Consider the following 26,397-nt stretch of genomic DNA (forward strand, 5'->3'; position numbering starts at 1 on the left):
GGTCCACACCCGAGACGGCTTTTCTTAGAGCCTAGTCTCCACTGGTGTTGGACCTTTTGGCGTCTTCTGGTCCAACACAAGTGGAGACAGTGCATATTATTATCAGAGTTGTCTCTTTTGTTTGCATTTTGACTGCTTGTGTTGTGGTTATTGCAAACATTATGCCTTGAATAAAGGTGTCAGTTTTGTGCCAGTTAAAAGGGTGAAACCTATTACTATATCTTGTTACTGGCAAAGGAGGTCTCATAATGGTTGGCGTGTCTCCACGTGTCCTGCTGTCCTGGCACCTCCAACACCGGGAGCTCGCTCTAGAGTTGATGGTGAATTGAATCTGTTCACGGGATTGACTGTGGATTCGTGAGACCGTAAGAGATGGCGACGGCCTGGGGAAGCCTTCGTTCAGCAGTAGAAGCTCAAGGCTAGTGAAGATGCGGGACAGCAGGACACGTGGAAGTACTTTTTCCAACTGTCTTGGTGATCTGAAGGTTAAAATTCGACGCTCTCAGTGCTGCAACACGGATGCGATTCCAGGTCAGGGAACGAGGCTCTTGGTGTTTTTTTCAAAGCAGTTAAACTTTTTTGCAAAAAAAACTTCCATAATTATAAAAACGAGTGTTCCCTGACCGGGAATCGAACCCGGGCCGCGGCGGTGAGAGCGCCGAATCCTAACCACTAGACCACCAGGGAAGCTGGTTGACGTGTCTCCACGTGGCCTGATGTCCTGCCACCTCCAACACCGGGAGCTCGCTCGAGAGTTGATGGTGCTTTGGAATCTGTTCACGGGATTGACTGTGGAATCGTGAGACCGTAAGAGATGGCGACTGCCTGGGGAAGCCTTCGTTCAGCAGTAAAGGATAAAGCCTTTTGATGATGTGGAACAGCAGGACACGTCGAGGTATTTACGTCAATTTCCCTGGTAGTCTTGTGGTGAAAATCGACGCTTTCAGCGCCGTGGCACGGGTTCGGTTTTTGGTCAGGGAATGAAGATCTTGGAGTCTTTTTTAAAGCAGTTACAACTTTGCGTCAATAAAAATGTAACTTTTTTTAATTATTTTAAAAAAGTGTTCCCTGAACGGGAATCAAATCGACCCCGGGCAGCGGTGGTGAGAGCACCGAATCCCAACCACGAGACCACCAGGGAAGCTGGTTGACCTGAACTCTTTGGTTTTTTCGGTAAAGTCACGTAGGTAAAATAAAATAATAAAATAAATGAAAAAAACATTTTATTTTACCTACGTGACTTTACCGAAAAAAACAAAGAGTACGAATCCTTGCAGTAACGAAAGCTTCAAATCTAGAATTGTTTGACTTGTAGTAATAGGTTTTACCCTTAAAACTGGCACAAAAACTGACACCTTTATTCAAGGCATCATGTTTGCAATAACCACAACACAAGCAGTCAAAATGCAAACAAAAGAGACAACTCTGATATTAATATGCACTGTCCATGAATTTGATTGATCCACACCTGAGACGGCTTTTCTTAGAGCCTAGTCTCCACTGGTGTTGGACCTTTTGGCGTCTTCTGGTCCAACACCAGTGGAGACTAGGCTCTAAGAAAAGCCGTCTCCGGTTTGGACCAATCAAATTCAAGGACAATACATATTATTATCAGAGTTGTCTCTTTTCTTTGCATTTTGACTGCTTGTGTTGTGGTTATTGCAAGCACGATGCCTTGATTTAAAGCTTTCGTGACTGCAGTAATTCATATTCTTAGTTTTTTCGGTAAAGTCACGTTGAAGAGAAACAACAGAATAACAAAATAAAAAGATCTCCAAAATCTTGAATAAACACAAGATCCAGGTCCGTTTCAACACATTACATAAAATCCGTGATCTGGTTCCGTCTGTAAAAGATGTGATTCCGGACATACAATACCCTGGTGTCTACAAACTAAGTTGCCTCTGTGGTAGTAGTTACATTGGAGAAACCAAACGCCATATCTCGGACCGCATTCGTGAACATAAAGCAGACCTTAAACACGGTAGGACCAACACCTCGGCCGTAGCAGATCATTGTTCTAATTCAGTAGGCTCACATGCCATTGACTTTTCCAAGACGGAGGTTCTTTGTAAGCCATCTAGCTTCCATGAGAGATTCGTTCATGAGGCTATCCACATATACAAGCACAGAGACAATTTCAACCGAGAAGATGGATTCTATCTTAGCAATCATTGGAAAGATTTGATAAATCATTTCAGTTCTTGATTGATTGTTCACGCTTACAGTGGCTTTCAGACAGCATACATAAAAAAAATGTCGTCTCCCCCCTCCTCTTTTCAAAAAATAGATGGACTAGTCCTGGGCAAACTGCCAATCGCTGCGCGTGACGCAAACGTTTTTTTATAAATAAATAAATATGCCGTTTTAAAAATACATTTATGCAAACCGACACACCTGATGATGACCGTTTGAGTTATGGTCGAAACGTCGTGAGAATTTTTTATTTTTTTATTGTTTTATATATATTTTGTTATTCTGTTGTTTCTCTTCAACGTGACTTTACCGAAAAAACTAAGAATATGAATTACTGCAGTCACAAAAGCTTTAAATCAAAATTTAATCGCCTCTACGGGGAGGGTTTTCACATAACTTTAAGATCCTTCAACAAACTCCGGGATAAGAAAGCTCAGCTGATCGAGTCTCTCACCTTCCTGAAGAGATGCCGTGACTCTGGGGTAATACCAATCGCATTTACACTGACCTCTGCTGCTGTAACTTCTTCTAATGCGAAACGAATTCTTTTCAAAACTAGCTTAGCTCTTATCTCAGAAAAAATCAGACTTATACGCACACAACTAGATCAGTTAGACAAGACACTCTACAAATCACACTTATCATTGACGGCAATAATGTCCACATCGGATTGGGAACATGTAGACAATATGACTGCCTCTTCAGCTGCTACTATGTCGACCAAATGTAAGGAAAACCTGATTTCCAAATTTAACCTCCTCTTCAACAAAAGACCGGACCCACACACCAAAAAGTTAGACGTTAATAAAGTCGTAATTAATCACAGTAACAGTTCTATTTCCGATGGTCTGAAATCCGTTTTAGCTAAAGGTCTAAACTTTGCAGTCACACCTAAACACATACCAGGTAATGATATAATTGCCCAAGTAGACGTTGCTCTCAGGGGCCTGGGTCACATTGCTGCAGACGTAGCAAGATCTGAAATCGCTGCAACCCTCAAAAACGCTAAGATGCCAGCTAGCAACCTCAGCAAAGATGAGCGTTTTGAATTATATAAATTAAAAAAGAGGAATGATATTGTAGTTCTCTCAGCTGACAAAGGCAATGCTACTGTCATCATGGATAAAATATAATACAACAACAAAATTAAAGAATTACTCGACGATGGTAGTTATACAAAAATAAAAAGAGATCCCACCAACAGCCTCGTCACACAAACCAACAAAATAATTTCTGATTCAACCGCATTAATTGATCAATCTAAACAGTTTTCGTTGAAACCTTCTGCTGCCAGGCCACCAAGATTATACGGCTTACCAAAAATACATAAAGTTGATACACCTCTTCGTCCCATAGTCTCTACTATCAGCTCCCCCACCTACAAACTAGCTCGTTTTTTGTCTGAAATCCTGCGTCCTTTCACTGGAAAGACCACCTCTGCGGTACAAAATTCTACTCACCTGGTATCAACAATCAAGGGTATTTCCCTGTCCCCAGACGACCTGCTTGTCAGTTTTGATGTAGTTTCCTTATTCACCAAGGTTCCTGTACCTGACACCATTGCAATCATTGAAGACTTGGTTCATCAAGGACTAAACACTGAGGTACCCCCCCTGGTGAGACACTGTTTAACCAATACATACTTCACTTGGAATGGAACTTTCTACAAACAAACTGAGGGCACCCCAATGGGCTCCCCCCTTTCTCCAGTTATAGCTAACATTTTCATGGATAAATTTGAGACTGACGCCATCCAGACTGCCACTCTGCGCCCAACCTTATGGAAGAGGTACGTGGATGACACTTTTGTCATCTGGCCACATGGCCGGCCTGCTCTAGACCAATTCTTCGACCACATCAATTCCATACACCCAGCCATCAGATTTACCATGGAAGTCGAAATAGATGGCAAGATACCTTTTTTGGATGTCCTAATTAAAAAGAGACCTGATGGTTCAATGAGCCACTCTGTCTACAGGAAAGCTACCCATACGGATGCTTATCTGAAACCGGATTCCCACCACCATCCATCAAAGAAGAATTCTCTCATCAAGACTCTGTATCATAGAGCCCAATGCATATCCGACCAGGAACACATAAGCAGTGAACTCAAGCACGTACACCAAGCTCTTAGGGCCAATGGTTACCCCGACTATACAATCCGCAAAGCTATCACTCAAACCATGAAGAAGAACCCTCTTGAGGAGCCTTTCAAAACCATCACTTTACCCTACATTGCTGGGATCACAAAAAAGATCTCCAAAATCTTGAATAAACACAAGATCCAGGTCCGTTTCAACACATTACATAAAATCCGTGATCTGGTTCCGTCTGTAAAAGATGTGATTCCGGACATACAATACCCTGGTGTCTACAAACTAAGTTGCCTCTGTGGTAGTAGTTGCATTGGAGAAACCAAACGCCATATCTCGGACCGCATTCGTGAACATAACGCAGACCTTAAACACGGTAGGACCAACACCTCGGCCGTAGCAGATCATTGTTGTAATTCAGTAGGCTCACATGCCATTGACTTTTCCAAGACGGAGGTTCTTTGTAAGCCATCTGGCTTCCATGAGAGATTCGTTCATGAGGCTATCCACATATACAAGCACAGAGACAATTTCAACCGAGAAGATGGATTCTATCTTAGCAATCATTGGAAATATTTGATAAATCATTTCAGTTCTTGATTGATTGTTCACGCTTACAGTGGCTTTCAGACAGCAAACATAAAAAAAATTTCGTCTCCCCCCTCCTCTTTTCAAAAAATAGATGGACTAGTCCTGGGCAAACTGCCAATCGCTGCGCGTGACGCAAACTTTTTTTTGTTTTTTTTTATAAATAAATAAATATGCCGTTTTAAAAATACATTTATGCAAACCGACACACCTGATGATGACCGTTTGAGTTATGGTCGAAACGTCGTGAGAATTTTTTTATTTTTTTATTGTTTTATATATATTTTGTTATTCTGTTGTTTCTCTTCAACGTGACTTTACCGAAAAAACTAAGAATATGATGCCTTGAATTAAGGTGTCAGTTTTTGTGCCAGTTAAAAGGGTAAAACCTATTACTATACCTTGTTACTGGCAAAGGAGGTCTCATAATGGTTGGCGTGTCTCCACGTGTCCTGCTGTCCTGGCACCTCCAACACCGGGAGCTCGCTCTAGAGTTGATGGTGAATTGAATCTGTTCACGGAATTGACTGTGGATTCGTGAGACCGTAAGAGAATGCGACTGCCTGGGGTAGCCTTCGTTCAGCAGTAGAAGATCAAGGCTGGTGATGATGCGGGACAACAGGACACGTGGAGAACCATCTTCCATCTTCTCTGGTGGTCTGATGGTTAAAATTCGATGCTCTCAGTGCTGCCACCCGGGTTCGATTCCAGGTCAGTGAACGAGGCTCTTGGTGTTTTTTTCAAAGCAGTTAAACTTTTGCGTAAAAAAACCTTTCATAATTATAAAAACGAATGTTCCCTGACCGGGAATCGGTGAAAGCGCCGAATCCTAACCACTAGACCACCAGGGAAGCTGGTTGACGTGTCTCCACGTGTCCTGATTTCCTGGCACCACCAACACAGGGAGCTCGCTCTAGAGTTGATCGTGCATTGGAATCTGTTCACGGGATTGACTGTGGATTCGTGAGACCACAAGAGATGGCGACTGCCTGGTGAAGCCTCGTTCAGCAGTAGAAGCTCAAGGCCGCTGATGATGCGGGACACCAGGACACGTGGAGAACCATCTTCCATCTTCTCTGGTGGTCTGATGGTTACAATTCGACGCTTTCAGTGCTGCTACCTGGGTTCAATTCCAGGTCAGAGAACAAGGCTGTTAGTGTTTTTTTTCAAAGCAGTTAAACTTTTGCGTAAAAAAAACGTTTTAATTATAAAAACGAGTGTTCCCTGACCGGGAATCGAACCCGGGCCGCGGCGGTGAGAGCGCCGAATCCTAACCACTAGACCACCAGGGAAGCTGGTTGACTTGAACGCTTTGTTTTTTTTCAGTAAAGTCAAGTAGATAAAATAAAATAATAAAATAAATAAAAAAATAATTCTTTTTACCTACGTGACTTTACCGAAAAAAACAAAGAGTACGAATCCTTGCAGTAACGAAAGCTTCAAATCTAGAATTGTTTGACTTGTAGTAATAGGTTTTACCCTTAAAACTGGCACAAAAACTGACACCTTTATTCAAGGCATCATGTTTGCAATAACCACAACACAAGCAGTCAAAATGCAAACAAAAGAGACAACTCTGATATTAATATGCACTGTCCATGAATTTGATTGATCCACACCTGAGACGGCTTTTCTTAGAGCCTAGTCTCCACTGATGTTGGACCTTTTGGCGTCTTCTGGTCCAACACCAGTGGAGACTAGGCTCTAAGAAAAGCCGTCTCCGGTTTGGACCAATCAAATTCAAGGACAATGCATATTATTATCAGAGTTGTCTCTTTTCTTTGCATTTTGACTGCTTGTGTTGTGGTTATTGCAAGCACGATGCCTTGATTTAAAGCTTTCGTGACTGCAGTAATTCATATTCTTAGTTTTTTCGGTAAAGTCACGTTGAAGAGAAACAACAGAATAACAAAATAAAAAGATCTCCAAAATCTTGAATAAACACAAGATCCAGGTCCGTTTCAACACATTACATAAAATCCGTGATCTGGTTCCGTCTGTAAAAGATGTGATTCCGGACATACAATACCCTGGTGTCTACAAACTAAGTTGCCTCTGTGGTAGTAGTTACATTGGAGAAACCAAACGCCATATCTCGGACCGCATTCGTGAACATAAAGCAGACCTTAAACACGGTAGGACCAACACCTCGGCCGTAGCAGATCATTGTTCTAATTCAGTAGGCTCACATGCCATTGACTTTTCCAAGACGGAGGTTCTTTGTAAGCCATCTAGCTTCCATGAGAGATTCGTTCATGAGGCTATCCACATATACAAGCACAGAGACAATTTCAACCGAGAAGATGGATTCTATCTTAGCAATCATTGGAAAGATTTGATAAATCATTTCAGTTCTTGATTGATTGTTCACGCTTACAGTGGCTTTCAGACAGCATACATAAAAAAAATGTCGTCTCCCCCCTCCTCTTTTCAAAAAATAGATGGACTAGTCCTGGGCAAACTGCCAATCGCTGCGCGTGACGCAAACGTTTTTTTATAAATAAATAAATATGCCGTTTTAAAAATACATTTATGCAAACCGACACACCTGATGATGACCGTTTGAGTTATGGTCGAAACGTCGTGAGAATTTTTTATTTTTTTATTGTTTTATATATATTTTGTTATTCTGTTGTTTCTCTTCAACGTGACTTTACCGAAAAAACTAAGAATATGAATTACTGCAGTCACAAAAGCTTTAAATCAAAATTTAATCGCCTCTACGGGGAGGGTTTTCACATAACTTTAAGATCCTTCAACAAACTCCGGGATAAGAAAGCTCAGCTGATCGAGTCTCTCACCTTCCTGAAGAGATGCCGTGACTCTGGGGTAATACCAATCGCATTTACACTGACCTCTGCTGCTGTAACTTCTTCTAATGCGAAACGAATTCTTTTCAAAACTAGCTTAGCTCTTATCTCAGAAAAAATCAGACTTATACGCACACAACTAGATCAGTTAGACAAGACACTCTACAAATCACACTTATCATTGACGGCAATAATGTCCACATCGGATTGGGAACATGTAGACAATATGACTGCCTCTTCAGCTGCTACTATGTCGACCAAATGTAAGGAAAACCTGATTTCCAAATTTAACCTCCTCTTCAACAAAAGACCGGACCCACACACCAAAAAGTTAGACGTTAATAAAGTCGTAATTAATCACAGTAACAGTTCTATTTCCGATGGTCTGAAATCCGTTTTAGCTAAAGGTCTAAACTTTGCAGTCACACCTAAACACATACCAGGTAATGATATAATTGCCCAAGTAGACGTTGCTCTCAGGGGCCTGGGTCACATTGCTGCAGACGTAGCAAGATCTGAAATCGCTGCAACCCTCAAAAACGCTAAGATGCCAGCTAGCAACCTCAGCAAAGATGAGCGTTTTGAATTATATAAATTAAAAAAGAGGAATGATATTGTAGTTCTCTCAGCTGACAAAGGCAATGCTACTGTCATCATGGATAAAATATAATACAACAACAAAATTAAAGAATTACTCGACGATGGTAGTTATACAAAAATAAAAAGAGATCCCACCAACAGCCTCGTCACACAAACCAACAAAATAATTTCTGATTCAACCGCATTAATTGATCAATCTAAACAGTTTTCGTTGAAACCTTCTGCTGCCAGGCCACCAAGATTATACGGCTTACCAAAAATACATAAAGTTGATACACCTCTTCGTCCCATAGTCTCTACTATCAGCTCCCCCACCTACAAACTAGCTCGTTTTTTGTCTGAAATCCTGCGTCCTTTCACTGGAAAGACCACCTCTGCGGTACAAAATTCTACTCACCTGGTATCAACAATCAAGGGTATTTCCCTGTCCCCAGACGACCTGCTTGTCAGTTTTGATGTAGTTTCCTTATTCACCAAGGTTCCTGTACCTGACACCATTGCAATCATTGAAGACTTGGTTCATCAAGGACTAAACACTGAGGTACCCCCCCTGGTGAGACACTGTTTAACCAATACATACTTCACTTGGAATGGAACTTTCTACAAACAAACTGAGGGCACCCCAATGGGCTCCCCCCTTTCTCCAGTTATAGCTAACATTTTCATGGATAAATTTGAGACTGACGCCATCCAGACTGCCACTCTGCGCCCAACCTTATGGAAGAGGTACGTGGATGACACTTTTGTCATCTGGCCACATGGCCGGCCTGCTCTAGACCAATTCTTCGACCACATCAATTCCATACACCCAGCCATCAGATTTACCATGGAAGTCGAAATAGATGGCAAGATACCTTTTTTGGATGTCCTAATTAAAAAGAGACCTGATGGTTCAATGAGCCACTCTGTCTACAGGAAAGCTACCCATACGGATGCTTATCTGAAACCGGATTCCCACCACCATCCATCAAAGAAGAATTCTCTCATCAAGACTCTGTATCATAGAGCCCAATGCATATCCGACCAGGAACACATAAGCAGTGAACTCAAGCACGTACACCAAGCTCTTAGGGCCAATGGTTACCCCGACTATACAATCCGCAAAGCTATCACTCAAACCATGAAGAAGAACCCTCTTGAGGAGCCTTTCAAAACCATCACTTTACCCTACATTGCTGGGATCACAAAAAAGATCTCCAAAATCTTGAATAAACACAAGATCCAGGTCCGTTTCAACACATTACATAAAATCCGTGATCTGGTTCCGTCTGTAAAAGATGTGATTCCGGACATACAATACCCTGGTGTCTACAAACTAAGTTGCCTCTATGGTAGTAGTTGCATTGGAGAAACCAAACGCCATATCTCGGACCGCATTCGTGAACATAAAGCAGACCTTAAACACGGTAGGACCAACACCTCGGCCGTAGCAGATCATTGTTGTAATTCAGTAGGCTCACATGCCATTGACTTTTCCAAGACGGAGGTTCTTTGTAAGCCATCTGGCTTCCATGAGAGATTCGTTCATGAGGCTATCCACATATACAAGCACAGAGACAATTTCAACCGAGAAGATGGATTCTATCTTAGCAATCATTGGAAATATTTGATAAATCATTTCAGTTCTTGATTGATTGTTCACGCTTACAGTGGCTTTCAGACAGCATACATAAAAAAAATTTCGTCTCCCCCCTCCTCTTTTCAAAAAATAGATGGACTAGTCCTGGGCAAACTGCCAATCGCTGCGCGTGACGCAAACTTTTTTTTGTTTTTTTTTATAAATAAATAAATATGCCGTTTTAAAAATACATTTATGCAAACCGACACACCTGATGATGACCGTTTGAGTTATGGTCGAAACGTCGTGAGAATTTTTTTATTTTTTTATTGTTTTATATATATTTTGTTATTCTGTTGTTTCTCTTCAACGTGACTTTACCGAAAAAACTAAGAATATGATGCCTTGAATTAAGGTGTCAGTTTTTGTGCCAGTTAAAAGGGTAAAACCTATTACTATACCTTGTTACTGGCAAAGGAGGTCTCATAATGGTTGGCGTGTCTCCACGTGTCCTGCTGTCCTGGCACCTCCAACACCGGGAGCTCGCTCTAGAGTTGATGGTGAATTGAATCTGTTCACGGAATTGACTGTGGATTCGTGAGACCGTAAGAGAATGCGACTGCCTGGGGTAGCCTTCGTTCAGCAGTAGAAGATCAAGGCTGGTGATGATGCGGGACAACAGGACACGTGGAGAACCATCTTCCATCTTCTCTGGTGGTCTGATGGTTAAAATTCGATGCTCTCAGTGCTGCCACCCGGGTTCGATTCCAGGTCAGTGAACGAGGCTCTTGGTGTTTTTTTCAAAGCAGTTAAACTTTTGCGTAAAAAAACCTTTCATAATTATAAAAACGAGTGTTCCCTGACCGGGAATCGGTGAAAGCGCCGAATCCTAACCACTAGACCACCAGGGAAGCTGTTTGACGTGTTTCCACGTGTCCTGATTTCCTGGCACCACCAACACAGGGAGCTCGCTCTAGAGTTGATCGTGCATTGGAATCTGTTCACGGGATTGACTGTGGATTCGTGAGACCACAAGAGATGGCGACTGCCTGGTGAAGCCTCGTTCAGCAGTAGAAGCTCAAGGCCGCTGATGATGCGGGACACCAGGACACGTGGAGAACCATCTTCCATCTTCTCTGGTGGTCTGATGGTTACAATTCGACGCTTTCAGTGCTGCTACCTGGGTTCAATTCCAGGTCAGAGAACAAGGCTGTTAGTGTTTTTTTTCAAAGCAGTTAAACTTTTGCGTAAAAAAAACGTTTTAATTATAAAAACGAGTGTTCCCTGACCGGGAATCGAACCCGGGCCGCGGCGGTGAGAGCGCCGAATCCTAACCACTAGACCACCAGGGAAGCTGGTTGACTTGAACGCTTTGTTTTTTTTCAGTAAAGTCAAGTAGATAAAATAAAATAATAAAATAAATACAAAAATAATTCTTTTTACCTACGTGACTTTACCGAAAAAAAAAAGAGTATGAATCCTTGCAGTAACGAAAGCTTCAAATCTAGAATTGGTTGACGTGTAGTAATAGGTTTTACCCTTTTAACTGGCACAAAAACTGACACCTTTATTCAAGGCATCATGTTTGCAATAACCACAACACAAGCAGTCAAAATGCAAACAAAAGAGACAACTCTGATAATAATATGCACTGTTCTTCAATTTGATTGGTCCACACCCGAGACGGCTTTTCTTAGAGCCTATTCTCCACTGGTGTTGGACCTTTTGGCGTCTTCTGGTCCAACACCAGTGGAGACTAGGCTCTAAGAAAATCCGTCTCCGGTGTGGACCAATCAAATTCAAGGACAATGCATATTATTATCAGAGTTGTCTCTTTTGTTTGCATTTTGACTGCTTGTGTTGTGGTTATTGCAAACATGATGCCTTGAATAAAGGTGTCAGTTTTTGTGCCAGTTAAAAGGGTAAAACCTATTACTATACCTTGTTACTGGCCAAGGAGTTCTCATAATGGTTGGCGTGTCTCCACGTGTCCTGCTGTCCTGGCACCTCCAACACCGGGAGCTCGCTCTAGAGTTGATGGTGAATTGAATCTGTTCACGGGATTGACTGTGGATTCGTGAAACCGTAAGAGAAGCCTTCGTTCAGCAGTAGAAGCTCAAGGCTGGTGATGATGCGGGACAGCAGGACACGTGGAAGTACTTTTTCCAACTTCCTTGGTGGTCTTATGGTTAAAATTTGACGCTCTCAGTGCTGCTACCCGGGTTCGATTCCAGGTCAGTGAACGAGGCTCTTGGTGTTTTTTTCAAAGCAGTTAAACTTTTGCGTAAAAAAACCTTTCATAATTATAAAAACGAGTGTTCCCTGACCGGGAATCGGTGAAAGCGCCGAATCCTAACCACTAGACCACCAGGGAAGCTGTTTGACGTGTTTCCACGTGTCCTGATTTCCTGGCACCACCAACACAGGGAGCTCGCTCTAGAGTTGATCGTGCATTGGAATCTGTTCACGGGATTGACTGTGGATTCGTGAGACCACAAGAGATGGCGACTGCCTGGTGAAGCCTCGTTCAGCAGTAGAAGCTCAAGGGCGCTGATGATGCGGGACAACAGGACACGTGGAGAACCATCTTCCACCTTCTCTGGTGGTCTGATGGTTAAAATTCGACGCTTTCAGTGCTGCTACCTGGGTTCGATTCCAGGTCAGAGAACAAGGCTGTTAGTGTTTTTTTTTCAAAGCAGTTAAACTTTTGCGTTAAAAAACGTTTTAATTATAAAAACGAGTGTTCCCTGACCGGGAATCGAACCCGGGCCGCGGCGGTGAGATCGCCGAATCCTAACCACTAGCCCACCAGGGAAGCTGGTTGACGTGAACGCTTTGTTTTTTTTTCGGTAAAGGCACGCAGGAAAAATAAAATAATAAAATAAATTAAAAACTATTTTATTTTACCTACGTGACTTTACCGAAAAAAACAAAGAGTATGAATCCTTGCAGTAACGAAAGCTTCAAATCTAGAATAGGTTGACGTGTAGTAATAGGTTTTACCCTTTTAACTGGCACAAAAACTGACACCTTTATTCAAAGCATCATGTTTGCAATAACCACAACACAAGCAGTCAAAATGCAAACAAAAGAGACAACTTTGATAATAATATGCACTGTCCTTCAATTTGATTGGTCCACACCCGAGACGGCTTTTCTTAGAGCCTAGTCTCCACTGGTGTTGGACCTTTTGGCGTCTTCTGGTCCAACACCAGTGGAGACTAGGCTCTAAGAAAAGCCGTCTCGGGTGTGGACCAATGAAATTGAAGGACAGTGCATATTAATTTCAGAGTTGTCTCTTTTGTTTGCATTTTGACTGCTTGTGTTGTGGTTATTGCAAACATGATGCCTTGAATAAAGGTGTCAATTTTTGTGCCAGTTAAAAGGGTAAAACCTATTACTATACCTTGTTACTGGCAAAGGAGGTCTCATAATGGTTGGCGTGTCTCCACGTGTCCTGCTGTCCTGGCACCTCCAACACCGGGAGCTCGCTCTAGAGTTGATGGTGAATTGAATCTGTTCACGGGATTGATTGTGGATTCGTGAGACCGTAAGAGAAGCCTTCGTTCAGCAGTAGAAGCTCAAGGCTGGTGATGATGCGGGACAGCAGGACACGTGGAGAACCATCTTCCATCTTCTCTGGTGGTCTGATGGTTAAAATTCGACGCTTTCAGTGCTGCTACCTGGGTTCGATTCCAGGTCAGGGAACACGGCTGTTAGTGTTTTTTTTTCAAAGCAGTTAAACTTTTGCGTAAAAAAAAACTTTTTAATTATAAAAACGAGTGTTCCCTGACCGGGAATCGAACCCGGGCCGCGGCGGTGAGAGCGCCGAATCCTAACCACTAGACCACCAGGGAAGCTGGTTGACGTGTCTCAACGTGTCCTGATTTCCTGGCACCTCCAACACAGGGAGCTCGCTCTAGAGTTGATGGTGCATTGGAATCTGTTCACGGGATTGACTGTGGATTCGTGAGACCACATGAGATGGCGACAGCCTGGTGAAGCCTCGTTCAGCAGTAGAAGCTCAAGGCTGGTGATGATGCGGGACAGCAGGACACGTGGAGAACCATCTTCCATCGTCTCTGGTGGTCTGATGGTTAAAATTCGACGCTTTCAGTGCTGCTACCTGGGTTCGATTCTAGGTCAGGGAACACGGCTGTTAGTGTTTTTTTTCAAAGCAGTTAAACTTTTGCGTAAAAAAAAACTTTTTAATTATAAAAACGAGTGTTCCCTGACCGGGAATCGAACCCGGGCCGCGGCGGTGAGAGCGCCGAATCCTAACCACTAGACCACCAGGGAAGCTGGTTGACGTGTCTCAACGTGTCCTGATTTCCTGGCACCTCCAACACAGGGAGCTCGCTCTAGAGTTGATGGTGCATTGGAATCTGTTCACGGGATTGACTGTGGATTCGTGAGACCACATGAGATGGCGACAGCCTGGTGAAGCCTCGTTCAGCAGTAGAAGCTCAAGGCTGCTGATGATGCGGGACAACAGGACACGTGGAGAACCATCTTCCATCTTCTCTGGTGGTCTGATGGTTAAGATTCGACGCTTTCAGTGCTGCCACCTAGGTTCGATTCCAGGTAAGGGAACACGGCTGTTAGTGTTTTTTTTTCAAAGCAGTTAAACTTTTGCGTAAAAAAACCTTTCATAATTATAAAAACGAGCGTTCCCTGACCGGGAATCGGTGAAAGCGTCGAATCCTAACCACTAGACCACCAGGGAAGCTGGTTGACGTGTCTCCACGTGTCCTGATTTCCTGACACCACCAACACAGGGAGCTCGCTCTAGAGTTGATGGTGCATTGTAATGTGTTCACGGGATTGACTGTGGATTCGTGATACCACAAGAGATGGCGACTGCCTGGTGAAGCCTCGTTCAGCAGTAGATCTCAAGGCCGCTGATGATGCGGGACAACAGGACACGTGGAGAACCATTTTCCATCTTCTCTGGTGGTCTGATGGTTAAAATTCGACGCCTTCAGTGCTGCTACCTGCGTTCGATTCCAGGTTAGAGAACAAGGCTGTTAGTGTTTTTTTTCAAAGCAGTTAAACTTTTGCGTAAAAAAAAACGTTTAATTTATAAAAACGAGTGTTCCCTGACCGGGAATCGAACCCGGGCCGCGGCGGTGAGAGCGCCGAATCCTAACCACTAGACCACCAGGGAAGCTGGTTGATGTGAATTCTTTGTTTTTTTTCGGTAAAGTCACGTAGGTAAAATATAATAATAAAATAAATAAAAAACTATTTTCTTTTACCTACGTGACTTTACCGAAAAATCCAAAGAGTATGAATCCTTGCAGTAACGAAAGCTTCAAATCTAGAATTGGTTGACGTGCAGTAATAGGTTTTACCCTTTTAACTGGCACAAAAACTGACACCTTTATTCAAGGCATCATGTTTGCAATAACCACAACACAAGCAGCCAAAATGCAAACAAAAGAGACAACTCTGATAATATTATGCACTGTCCTTGAATTTGATTGGTCCACACCCGAGACGGATTTTCTTAGAGCCTAGTCTCCACTGGTGTTGGACCTTTTGGCGTCTTCTGGTCCAACACCAGTGGAGACTAGGCTCTAAGAAAAGCCGTCTCGGGTGTGGACCAATCAAATTCAAGGACAGTGCATATTATTATCAGAGTTGTCTCTTTTGTTTGCATTTTGACTGCTTGTGTTGTGGTTATTGCAAACATGATGCCTTGAATAAAGGTGTCAGTTTTTGTGCCAGTTAAAAGGGTGAAACCTATTACTATATCTTGTTACTGGCAAAGGAGGTCTCATAATGGTTGGCGTGTCTCCACGTGTCCTGCTGTCCTGGCACCTCCAACACCGGGAGCTCGCTCTAGAGTTGATGGTGAATTGAATCTGTTCACGGGATTGATTGTGGATTCGTGAGACCGTAAGAGAAGCCTTCGTTCAGCAGTAGAAACTCAAGGCTGGTGATGATGCGGGACAGCAGGACATGTGGAAGTACTTTTTCCAACTTCCTTGGTGGTCTGATGGTTAAAATTTGACGCTCTCAGTGCTGCTACCCGTGTTCGATTCCAGGTCAGTGAACGAGGCTCTTGGTGTTTTTTTCAAAGCAGTTAAACTTTTGCGTAAAAAAACCTTTCAAAATTATGAAAACGAGTGTTCCCTGACCGGGAATCGGTGAAAGCGCCGAATCCTAACCACTAGACCACCAGGGAAGCTGGTTGACGTGAACGCTTTGTTTTTGTCGGTAAAGTCACGTAGGTAAAATAAAATAATAAAATAAATTAAAAAACTATTTTATTTTACCTACGTGACTTTACCGAAAAAACCAAAGAGTATGAATCCTTGCAGTAACGAAAGCTTCAAATCTAGAATTGGTTGACGTGTAGTAATAGGTTTTACCCTTTTAACTGGCACAAAAACTGACACCTTTATTCAAGGCATCATGTTTGCAATAACCACAACACAAGCAGCCAAAATGCAAACAAAAGAGACAACTCTGATAATATTATGCACTGTCCTTGAATTTGATTGGTCCACTCCCGAGACGGCTTTTCTTAGAGCCTAGTCTCCACTGGTGTTGGACCTTTTGGCGTCTTCTGGTCCAACACCAGTGGAGACTAGGCTCTAAGAAAAGCCGTCTCGGGTGTGGACCAATCAAATTGAAGGACAGTGCATATTATTATCAGAGTTGTCTCTTTTGTTTGCATTTTGACTGCTTGTGTTGTGGTTATTGCAAACATGATGCCTTGAATAAAGGTGTCAGTTTTTGTGCCAGTTAAAAGGGTGAAACAAATTACTATATCTTGTTACTGGCAAAGGAGGTCTCATAATGGTTGGCGTGTCTCCACGTGTCCTGCTGTCCTGGCACTTCCAACACCGGGAGCTCGCTCAAAAGTTGATGGTGAATTGAATCTGTTCACGGGATTGACTGTGGATTCGTGAGACCGTAAGAGAAGCCTTCGTTCAGCAGTAGAAGCTCAAGGCTGGTGATGATGCGGGACAGCAGGACACGTGAAGCACTTTTTCCAACTTCCTTGGTGATCTGATGGTTAAAATTTGACGCTCTCAGTGCTGCTACCTGGGTTCGATTCCAGGTCAGTGAACGAGGCTCTTGGTGTTTTTTTCAAAGCAGTTAAACTTTTGCGTAAAAAAACCTTTCAAAATTATAAAAACGAGTGTTCGCTGACCGGGAATCGGTGAAAGCGCCGAATCCTAACCACTAGACAACCAGGGAAGCTGGTTGACGTGTCTCCACGTGTCCTGATATCCTGGCACCTCCAACACCGGGAGCTTGCTCTAGAGTTGATGGTGCATTGGAATCTGTTCACGGGATTGACTGTGGATTCGTGAGACCACAAGAGATGGCGACTGCCTGGTGAAGCCTCGTTCAGCAGTAGAAGCTCAAGGCCGCTGATGATGCGGGACAACAGGACACGTGGAGAACAATCTTCCATCTTCTCTGGTGGTCTGATGGTTAAAATTCGACGCTTTCAGTGCTGCTACCTGGGTTCGATTCCAGGTCTGGAACTTGGCTGTTAGTGTTTTTTTTCAAAGCAGTTAAACTTTTGCGTAAAAATAACTTTTTAATTATAAAAACGAGTGTTCCCTGACCGGGAATCGAACCCGGGCCGCGGCGGTGAGAGCGCCGAATCCTAACCACTAGACCACCAGGGAAGCTGGTTGACGTGTACTCTTTGTATTTTTCGGTAAAGTCACGTAGGTAAAATAAAATAATAAAATAAATTAAAAAACTATTTTATTTTACGTACGTGACTTTACCGAAAAAAACAAAGAGTATGAATCCTTGCAGTAACGAAAGCTTCAAATCTAGAATTGGTTGACGTGTAGTGATAGGTTTTACCCTTTTAACTGGCACAAAAACTGACACCTTTATTCAAGGCATCATGTTTGCAATAACCACAACACAAGCAGCCAAAATGCAAACAAAAGAGACAACTATGATAATATTATGCACTGTCCTTGAATTTGATTGGTCCACACCCGAGACGGATTTTCTTAGAGCCTAGTCTCCACTGGTGTTGGACCTTTTGGCTTCATCTGGTCCAACACCAGTGGAGACTAGACTCTAAGAAAAGCCGTCTCGGGTGTGGACCAATCAAATTGAATGACAGTGCATATTATTATCAGAGTTGTCTCTTTTGTTTGCATTTTGACTGCTTGTGTTGTGGTTATTGCAAACATGATGCCTTGAATAAAGGTGTCAGTTTTTGTGCCAGTTAAAAGGGTGAAACCTATTACTATATCTTGTTACTGGCAAAGGAGGTCTCATAATGGTTGGCGTGTCTCCATGTGTCCTGCTGTCCTGGCACTTCCAACACCGGGAGCTCGCTCAAAAGTTGATGGTGAATTGAATCTCTTCACGGGATTGACTGTGGATTCGTGAGACCGTAAGAGAAGCCTTCGTTCAGCAGTAGAAGCTCAAGGCTGGTGATGATGCGGGACAGCAGGACACGTGGAAGCACTTTTTCCAACTTCCTTGGTGATCTGATGGTTAAAATTTGACGCTCTCAGTGCTACTACCCGGGTTCGATTCCAGGTCAGTGAACGAGGCTCTTGGTGTTTTTTTTCAAAGCAGTTAAACTTTTACTTAAAAAAACCTTTCAAAATTATAAAAACGAGTGTTCCCTGACCGGGAATCGGTGAAAGCGCCGAATCCTAACCACTAGACAACCAGGGAAGCTGGTTGACGTGTCTCCACGTGTCCTGATTTCCTGGCACCTCCAACACCGGGAGCTCGCTCTAGAGTTGATGGTGCATTGGAAACTGTTCACGAGATTGACTGTGGATTCGTGAGACCACAAGAGATGGCGACTGCCTGGGGAAGCCTCGTTCAGCAGTAGAAGCTCAAGACCGCTGATGATGCGGGACAACAGGACACGTGGAGAACCATCTTCCATCTTCTCTGGTGGTCTGATGGTTAAAATTCGACGCTTTCAGTGCTGCTACCTGGGTTCGATTCTAGGTCAGGAACTAGGCTGTTAGTGTTTTTTTTTTTCAAAGCAGTTAAACTTTTGCGTAAAAATAACTTTTTATTATAAAAACGAGTGTACCCTGACCGGGAATCGAACCCGGGCCGCGGCGGTGAGAGCGCCGAATCCTAACCACTAGACCACCAGGGAAGCTGGTTGACGTGAACTCATTGTTTTTTTCGGTAAAGTCACGTAGGTAAAATAAAATAATAAAATAAATTATAAAACTATTTTATTTTACCTACGTGACTTTACCGAAAAAACCAAAGAGTATGAATCCTTGCAGTAACGAAAGCTTCAAATCTAGAATTGGTTGACGTGTAGTAATAGGTTTTACCCTTTTAACTGGCACAAACACTGACACCTTTATTCAAGGCATCATGTTTGCAATAACCACAACACAAGCAGTCAAAATGCAAACAAAAGAGACAACTCTGATAATAATATGCACTGTCCTTCAATTTGATTGGTCTAAACCCGAGACGGCTTTTCTTAGAGCCTAGTCTCCACTGGTGTTGGACCTTTTGGCGTCTTCTGGTCCAACACCAGTGGAGACTAGGCTCTAAGAAAAGCCGTCTCGGGTGTGGACCAATCAAATTAAATGACAGTGCATATTATGATCAGAGTTGTCTCTTTTGTTTGCATTTTGACTGCTTGTGTTGTGGTTATTGCAAACATGATGCCTTGAATAAAGGTGTCAGTTTTTGTGCCAGTTAAAAGGGTGAAACCTATTACTATATCTTGTTACTGGCAAAGGAGGTCTCATAATGGTTGGCGTGTCTCCACGTGTCCTGCTGTCCTGGCACTTCCAACACCGGGAGCTCGCTCAAAAGTTGATGGTGAATTGAATCTCTTCACGGGATTGACTGTGGATTCGTGAGACCGTAAGAGAAGCCTTCGTTCAGCAGTAGAAGCTCAAGGCTGGTGATGATGCGGGACAGCAGGACACGTGGAAGCACTTTTTCCAACTTCCTTGGTGATCTGATGGTTAAAATTTGACGCTCTCAGTGCTGCTACCTGGGTTCGATTCCAGGTCAGTGAACGAGGCTCTTGGTGTTTTTTTCAAAGCAGTTAAACTTTTGCGTAAAAAAAACCTTTCAAAATTATAAAAACGAGTGTTCCCTGACCGGAAATCGGTGAAAGCGCCGAATCTTAACCACTAGACAACCAGGGAAGCTGGTTGACGTGTCTCCACGTGTCCTGATATCCTGGCACCTCCAACACCGGGTGCTCGCTCTAGAGTTGACAGTGCATTGGAATCTGTTCACTCGATTGACTGTGGATTCGTGAGACCACAAGAGATGGCGACTGCCTGGGGAAGCCTCGTTCAGCAGTAGAAGCTCAAGACCGCTGATGATGCGGGACAACAGGACACGTGGAGAACCATCTTCCATCTTCTTTGGTGGTCTGATGGTTAAAATTGGACGCTTTCAGTGCTGCTACCTTGGTTCGATTCCAGGTCAGGAACTAGGCTGTTAGTGTTTTTTTTCCAAAGCAGTTAAACTTTTGCGTAAAAACAACTTTTTAATTATAAACACGAGTGTTCCCTGACCGGGAATCGAACTCGGGCCGCGGCGGTGAGAGCGCCGAATCCTAACCACTAGACCACCAGGGAAGCTGGTTGACGTGAACTCTTTGTTTTTTTCGGTAAAGTCACGTAGGTAAAATAAAATAATAAAATAAATTATAAAACTATTTTATTTTACCTACGTGACTTTACCGAAAAAACCAAAGAGTATGAATCCTTGCAGTAACGAAAGCTTCAAATCTAGAATTGGTTGACGTGTAGTAATAGGTTTTACCCTTTTAACTGGCACAAACACTGACACCTTTATTCAAGGCATCATGTTTGCAATAACCACAACACAAGCAGTCAAAATGCAAACAAAAGAGACAACTCTGATAATAATATGCACTGTCCTTCAATTTGATTGGTCTAAACCCGAGACGGCTTTTCTTAGAGCCTAGTCTCCACTGGTGTTGGACCTTTTGGCGTCTTCTCGTCCAACACCAGTGGAGACTAGACTCTAAGAAAAGCCGTCTCGGGTGTGGACCAATCAAATTGAATGACAGTGCATATTATTATCAGAGTTGTCTCTTTTGTTTGCATTTTGACTGCTTGTGTTGTGGTTATTGCAAACATGATGCCTTGAATAAAGGTGTCAGTTTTTGTGCCAGTTAAAAGGGTGAAACCTATTACTATATCTTGTTACTGGCAAAGGAGGTCTCATAATGGTTGGCGTGTCTCCACGTGTCCTGCTGTCCTGGCACTTCCAACACCGGGAGCTCGCTCAAAAGTTGATGGTGAATTGAATCTCTTCACGGGATTGACTGTGGATTCGTGAGACCGTAAGAGAAGCCTTCGTTCAGCAGTAGAAGCTCAAGGCTGGTGATGATGCGGGACAGCAGGACACGTGGAAGCACTTTTTCCAACTTCCTTGGTGATCTGATGGTTAAAATTTGACGCTCTCAGTGCTGCTACCTGGGTTCGATTCCAGGTCAGTGAACGAGGCTCTTGGTGTTTTTTTCAAAGCAGTTAAACTTTTGCGTAAAAAAACCTTTCAAAATTATAAAAACGAGTGTTCCCTGACCGGAAATCGGTGAAAGCGCCGAATCCTAACCACTAGACAACCAGGGAAGCTGTTTGACGTGTCTCCACGTGTCCTGATATCCTGGCACCTCCAACACCGGGTGCTCGCTCTAGAGTTGATGGTGCATTGGAATCTGTTCACTCGATTGACTGTGGATTCGTGAGACCACAAGAGATGGCGACTGCCTGGGGAAGCCTCGTTCAGCAGTAGAAGCTCAAGACCGCTGATGATGCGGGACAACAGGACACGTGGAGAACCATCTTCCATCTTCTCTGGTGGTCTGATGGTTAAAATTCGACGCTTTCAGTGCTGCTACCTGGGTTCGATTCTAGGTCAGGAACTAGGCTGTTAGTGTTTTTTTTTTTTCAAAGCAGTTAAACTTTTGCGTAAAAATAACTTTTTATTATAAAAACGAGTGTACCCTGACCGGGAATCGAACCCGGGCCGCGGCGGTGAGAGCGCCGAATCCTAACCACTAGACCACCAGGGAAGCTGGTTGACGTGAACTCATTGTTTTTTTCGGTAAAGTCACGTAGGTAAAATAAAATAATAAAATAAATTATAAAACTATTTTATTTTACCTACGTGACTTTACCGAAAAAACCAAAGAGTATGAATCCTTGCAGTAACGAAAGCTTCAAATCTAGAATTGGTTGACGTGTAGTAATAGGTTTTACCCTTTTAACTGGCACAAACACTGACACCTTTATTCAAGGCATCATGTTTGCAATAACCACAACACAAGCAGTCAAAATGCAAACAAAAGAGACAACTCTGATAATAATATGCACTGTCCTTCAATTTGATTGGTCTAAACCCGAGACGGCTTTTCTTAGAGCCTAGTCTCCACTGGTGTTGGACCTTTTGGCGTCTTCTGGTCCAACACCAGTGGAGACTAGGCTCTAAGAAAAGCCGTCTCGGGTGTGGACCAATCAAATTAAATGACAGTGCATATTATGATCAGAGTTGTCTCTTTTGTTTGCATTTTGACTGCTTGTGTTGTGGTTATTGCAAACATGATGCCTTGAATAAAGGTGTCAGTTTTTGTGCCAGTTAAAAGGGTGAAACCTATTACTATATCTTGTTACTGGCAAAGGAGGTCTCATAATGGTTGGCGTGTCTCCACGTGTCCTGCTGTCCTGGCACTTCCAACACCGGGAGCTCGCTCAAAAGTTGATGGTGAATTGAATCTCTTCACGGGATTGACTGTGGATTCGTGAGACCGTAAGAGAAGCCTTCGTTCAGCAGTAGAAGCTCAAGGCTGGTGATGATGCGGGACAGCAGGACACGTGGAAGCACTTTTTCCAACTTCCTTGGTGATCTGATGGTTAAAATTTGACGCTCTCAGTGCTGCTACCTGGGTTCGATTCCAGGTCAGTGAACGAGGCTCTTGGTGTTTTTTTCAAAGCAGTTAAACTTTTGCGTAAAAAAAACCTTTCAAAATTATAAAAACGAGTGTTCCCTGACCGGAAATCGGTGAAAGCGCCGAATCTTAACCACTAGACAACCAGGGAAGCTGGTTGACGTGTCTCCACGTGTCCTGATATCCTGGCACCTCCAACACCGGGTGCTCGCTCTAGAGTTGATGGTGCATTGGAATCTGTTCACTCGATTGACTGTGGATTCGTGAGACCACAAGAGATGGCGACTGCCTGGGGAAGCCTCGTTCAGCAGTAGAAGCTCAAGACCGCTGATGATGCGGGACAACAGGACACGTGGAGAACCATCTTCCATCTTCTTTGGTGGTCTGATGGTTAAAATTGGACGCTTTCAGTGCTGCTACCTTGGTTCGATTCCAGGTCAGGAACTAGGCTGTTAGTGTTTTTTTTCCAAAGCAGTTAAACTTTTGCGTAAAAACAACTTTTTAATTATAAACACGAGTGTTCCCTGACCGGGAATCGAACTCGGGCCGCGGCGGTGAGAGCGCCGAATCCTAACCACTAGACCACCAGGGAAGCTGGTTGACGTGAACTCTTTGTTTTTTTCGGTAAAGTCACGTAGGTAAAATAAAATAATAAAATAAATTATAAAACTATTTTATTTTACCTACGTGACTTTACCGAAAAAACCAAAGAGTATGAATCCTTGCAGTAACGAAAGCTTCAAATCTAGAATTGGTTGACGTGTAGTAATAGGTTTTACCCTTTTAACTGGCACAAACACTGACACCTTTATTCAAGGCATCATGTTTGCAATAACCACAACACAAGCAGTCAAAATGCAAACAAAAGAGACAACTCTGATAATAATATGCACTGTCCTTCAATTTGATTGGTCTAAACCCGAGACGGCTTTTCTTAGAGCCTAGTCTCCACTGGTGTTGGACCTTTTGGCGTCTTCTCGTCCAACACCAGTGGAGACTAGACTCTAAGAAAAGCCGTCTCGGGTGTGGACCAATCAAATTGAATGACAGTGCATATTATTATCAGAGTTGTCTCTTTTGTTTGCATTTTGACTGCTTGTGTTGTGGTTATTGCAAACATGATGCCTTGAATAAAGGTGTCAGTTTTTGTGCCAGTTAAAAGGGTGAAACCTATTACTATATCTTGTTACTGGCAAAGGAGGTCTCATAATGGTTGGCGTGTCTCCACGTGTCCTGCTGTCCTGGCACTTCCAACACCGGGAGCTCGCTCAAAAGTTGATGGTGAATTGAATCTCTTCACGGGATTGACTGTGGATTCGTGAGACCGTAAGAGAAGCCTTCGTTCAGCAGTAGAAGCTCAAGGCTGGTGATGATGCGGGACAGCAGGACACGTGGAAGCACTTTTTCCAACTTCCTTGGTGATCTGATGGTTAAAATTTGACGCTCTCAGTGCTGCTACCTGGGTTCGATTCCAGGTCAGTGAACGAGGCTCTTGGTGTTTTTTTCAAAGCAGTTAAACTTTTGCGTAAAAAAACCTTTCAAAATTATAAAAACGAGTGTTCCCTGACCGGAAATCGGTGAAAGCGCCGAATCCTAACCACTAGACAACCAGGGAAGCTGGTTGACGTGTCTCCACGTGTCCTGATATCCTGGCACCTCCAACACCGGGTGCTCGCTCTAGAGTTGATGGTGCATTGGAATCTGTTCACTCGATTGACTGTGGATTCGTGAGACCACAAGAGATGGCGACTGCCTGGGGAAGCCTCGTTCAGCAGTAGAAGCTCAAGACCGCTGATGATGCGGGACAACAGGACACGTGGAGAACCATCTTCCATCTTCTTTGGTGGTCTGATGGTTAAAATTGGACGCTTTCAGTGCTGCTACCTTGGTTCGATTCCAGGTCAGGAACTAGGCTGTTAGTGGTTTTTTTTCAAAGCAGTTAAACTTTTGCGTAAAAACAACTTTTTAATTATAAAAACGAGTGTTCCCTGACCGGGAATCGAACCCGGCCCGCGGCGGTGAGAGCGCCGAATCCTAACCACTAGACCACCAGGGAAGCTGGTTGACGTGAACTCTTTGTTTTTTTCGGTAAAGTCACGTAGGTAAAATAAAATAATAAAATAAATTATAAAACTATTTTATTTTACCTACGTGACTTTACCGAAAAAACCAAAGAGTATGAATCCTTGCAGTAACGAAAGCTTCAAATCTAGAATTGGTTGACGTGTAGTAATAGGTTTTACCCTTTTAACTGGCACAAACACTGACACCTTTATTCAAGGCATCATGTTTGCAATAACCACAACACAAGCAGTCAAAATGCAAACAAAAGAGACAACTCTGATAATAATATGCACTGTCCTTCAATTTGATTGGTCTAAACCCGAGACGGCTTTTCGTAGAGCCTAGTCTCCACTGGTGTTGGACCTTTTGGCGTCTTCTGGTCTAACACCAGTGGAGACTAGGCTCTAAGAAAAGCCGTCTCGGGTGTGGACCAATCAAATTGAATGACAGTGCATATTATTATCAGAGTTGTCTCTTTTGTTTGCATTTTGACTGCTTGTGTTGTGGTTATTGCAAACATGATGCCTTGAATAAAGGTGTCAGTTTTTGTGCCAGTTAAAAGTGTGAAACCTATTACTATATCTTGTTACTGGCAAAGGAGGTCTCATAATGGTTGGCGTGTCTCCACGTGTCCTGCTGTCCTGGCACTTCCAACACCGGGAGCTCGCTCAAAAGTTGATGGTGAATTGAATCTCTTCACGGGATTGACTGTGGATTCGTGAGACCGTAAGAGAAGCCTTCGTTCAGCAGTAGAAGCTCAAGGCTGGTGATGATGCGGGACAGCAGGACACGTGGAAGCACTTTTTCCAACTTCCTTGGTGATCTGATGGTTAAAATTTGACGCTCTCAGTGCTGCTACCTGGGTTCGATTCCAGGTCAGTGAACGAGGCTCTTGGTGTTTTTTTCAAAGCAGTTAAACTTTTGCGTAAAAAAACCTTTCAAAATTATAAAAACGAGTGTTCCCTGACCGGAAATCGGTGAAAGCGCCGAATCCTAACCACTAGACAACCAGGGAAGCTGGTTGACGTGTCTCCACGTGTCCTGATATCCTGGCACCTCCAACACCGGGTGCTCGCTCTAGAGTTGATGGTGCATTGGAATCTGTTCACTCGATTGACTGTGGATTCGTGAGACCACAAGAGATGGCGACTGCCTGGGGAAGCCTCGTTCAGCAGTAGAAGCTCAAGACCGCTGATGATGCGGGACAACAGGACACGTGGAGAACCATCTTCCATCTTCTTTGGTGGTCTGATGGTTAAAATTGGACGCTTTCAGTGCTGCTACCTTGGTTCGATTCCAGGTCAGGAACTAGGCTGTTAGTGTTTTTATTTCAAAGCAGTTAAACTTTTGCGTAAAAACAACTTTTTAATTATAAAAACGAGTGTTCCCTGACCGGGAATCGAACCCGGGCCGCGGCGGTGAGAGCGCCGAATCCTAACCACTAGACCACCAGGGAAGCTGGTTGACGTGAACTCTTTGTTTTTTTCGGTAAAGTCACGTAGGTAAAATAAAATAATAAAATAAATTTTAAAACTATTTTATTTCACCTACGTGACTTTACCGAAA

General features: G+C 43.4%; 14 non-coding genes across 14 annotated transcripts; all 14 read right to left on the minus strand.

The window, feature by feature from the left end:
- Positions 1-615: 615 nt before the first annotated feature.
- Positions 616-687, minus strand: TRNAE-CUC (transfer RNA glutamic acid (anticodon CUC)). Its single transcript has one exon. It is a non-coding gene; the product is annotated as a tRNA-Glu (tRNA).
- A 5,410-nt stretch (positions 688-6,097) lies between these two features.
- On the minus strand, positions 6,098-6,169 carry TRNAE-CUC (transfer RNA glutamic acid (anticodon CUC)). The gene has a single exon. It is a non-coding gene; the product is annotated as a tRNA-Glu (tRNA).
- Positions 6,170-11,125: 4,956 nt separating this feature from the next.
- Positions 11,126-11,197, minus strand: TRNAE-CUC (transfer RNA glutamic acid (anticodon CUC)). The gene has a single exon. It is a non-coding gene; the product is annotated as a tRNA-Glu (tRNA).
- Positions 11,198-12,588: 1,391 nt separating this feature from the next.
- TRNAE-CUC (transfer RNA glutamic acid (anticodon CUC)) lies at positions 12,589-12,660 on the minus strand. Its single transcript has one exon. It is a non-coding gene; the product is annotated as a tRNA-Glu (tRNA).
- Positions 12,661-13,630: 970 nt separating this feature from the next.
- Positions 13,631-13,702, minus strand: TRNAE-CUC (transfer RNA glutamic acid (anticodon CUC)). Its single transcript has one exon. It is a non-coding gene; the product is annotated as a tRNA-Glu (tRNA).
- A 370-nt stretch (positions 13,703-14,072) lies between these two features.
- On the minus strand, positions 14,073-14,144 carry TRNAE-CUC (transfer RNA glutamic acid (anticodon CUC)). The gene has a single exon. It is a non-coding gene; the product is annotated as a tRNA-Glu (tRNA).
- A 796-nt stretch (positions 14,145-14,940) lies between these two features.
- Positions 14,941-15,012, minus strand: TRNAE-CUC (transfer RNA glutamic acid (anticodon CUC)). The gene has a single exon. It is a non-coding gene; the product is annotated as a tRNA-Glu (tRNA).
- Positions 15,013-17,425: 2,413 nt separating this feature from the next.
- TRNAE-CUC (transfer RNA glutamic acid (anticodon CUC)) lies at positions 17,426-17,497 on the minus strand. Its single transcript has one exon. It is a non-coding gene; the product is annotated as a tRNA-Glu (tRNA).
- Positions 17,498-18,891: 1,394 nt separating this feature from the next.
- TRNAE-CUC (transfer RNA glutamic acid (anticodon CUC)) lies at positions 18,892-18,963 on the minus strand. The gene has a single exon. It is a non-coding gene; the product is annotated as a tRNA-Glu (tRNA).
- Positions 18,964-20,356: 1,393 nt separating this feature from the next.
- Positions 20,357-20,428, minus strand: TRNAE-CUC (transfer RNA glutamic acid (anticodon CUC)). The gene has a single exon. It is a non-coding gene; the product is annotated as a tRNA-Glu (tRNA).
- Positions 20,429-21,822: 1,394 nt separating this feature from the next.
- TRNAE-CUC (transfer RNA glutamic acid (anticodon CUC)) lies at positions 21,823-21,894 on the minus strand. The gene has a single exon. It is a non-coding gene; the product is annotated as a tRNA-Glu (tRNA).
- Positions 21,895-23,287: 1,393 nt separating this feature from the next.
- On the minus strand, positions 23,288-23,359 carry TRNAE-CUC (transfer RNA glutamic acid (anticodon CUC)). Its single transcript has one exon. It is a non-coding gene; the product is annotated as a tRNA-Glu (tRNA).
- A 1,392-nt stretch (positions 23,360-24,751) lies between these two features.
- On the minus strand, positions 24,752-24,823 carry TRNAE-CUC (transfer RNA glutamic acid (anticodon CUC)). Its single transcript has one exon. It is a non-coding gene; the product is annotated as a tRNA-Glu (tRNA).
- A 1,392-nt stretch (positions 24,824-26,215) lies between these two features.
- Positions 26,216-26,287, minus strand: TRNAE-CUC (transfer RNA glutamic acid (anticodon CUC)). The gene has a single exon. It is a non-coding gene; the product is annotated as a tRNA-Glu (tRNA).
- Positions 26,288-26,397: the final 110 nt, after the last annotated feature.

This window comes from Petromyzon marinus, chromosome 15, assembly GCF_048934315.1.
Source record: "Petromyzon marinus isolate PM22_M1 ecotype Great Lakes invasive population chromosome 15, UKy_Petmar_22M1.pri1.0, whole genome shotgun sequence".
In the NCBI taxonomy this organism is placed as follows: Eukaryota; Metazoa; Chordata; class Hyperoartia; order Petromyzontiformes; family Petromyzontidae; genus Petromyzon; species Petromyzon marinus.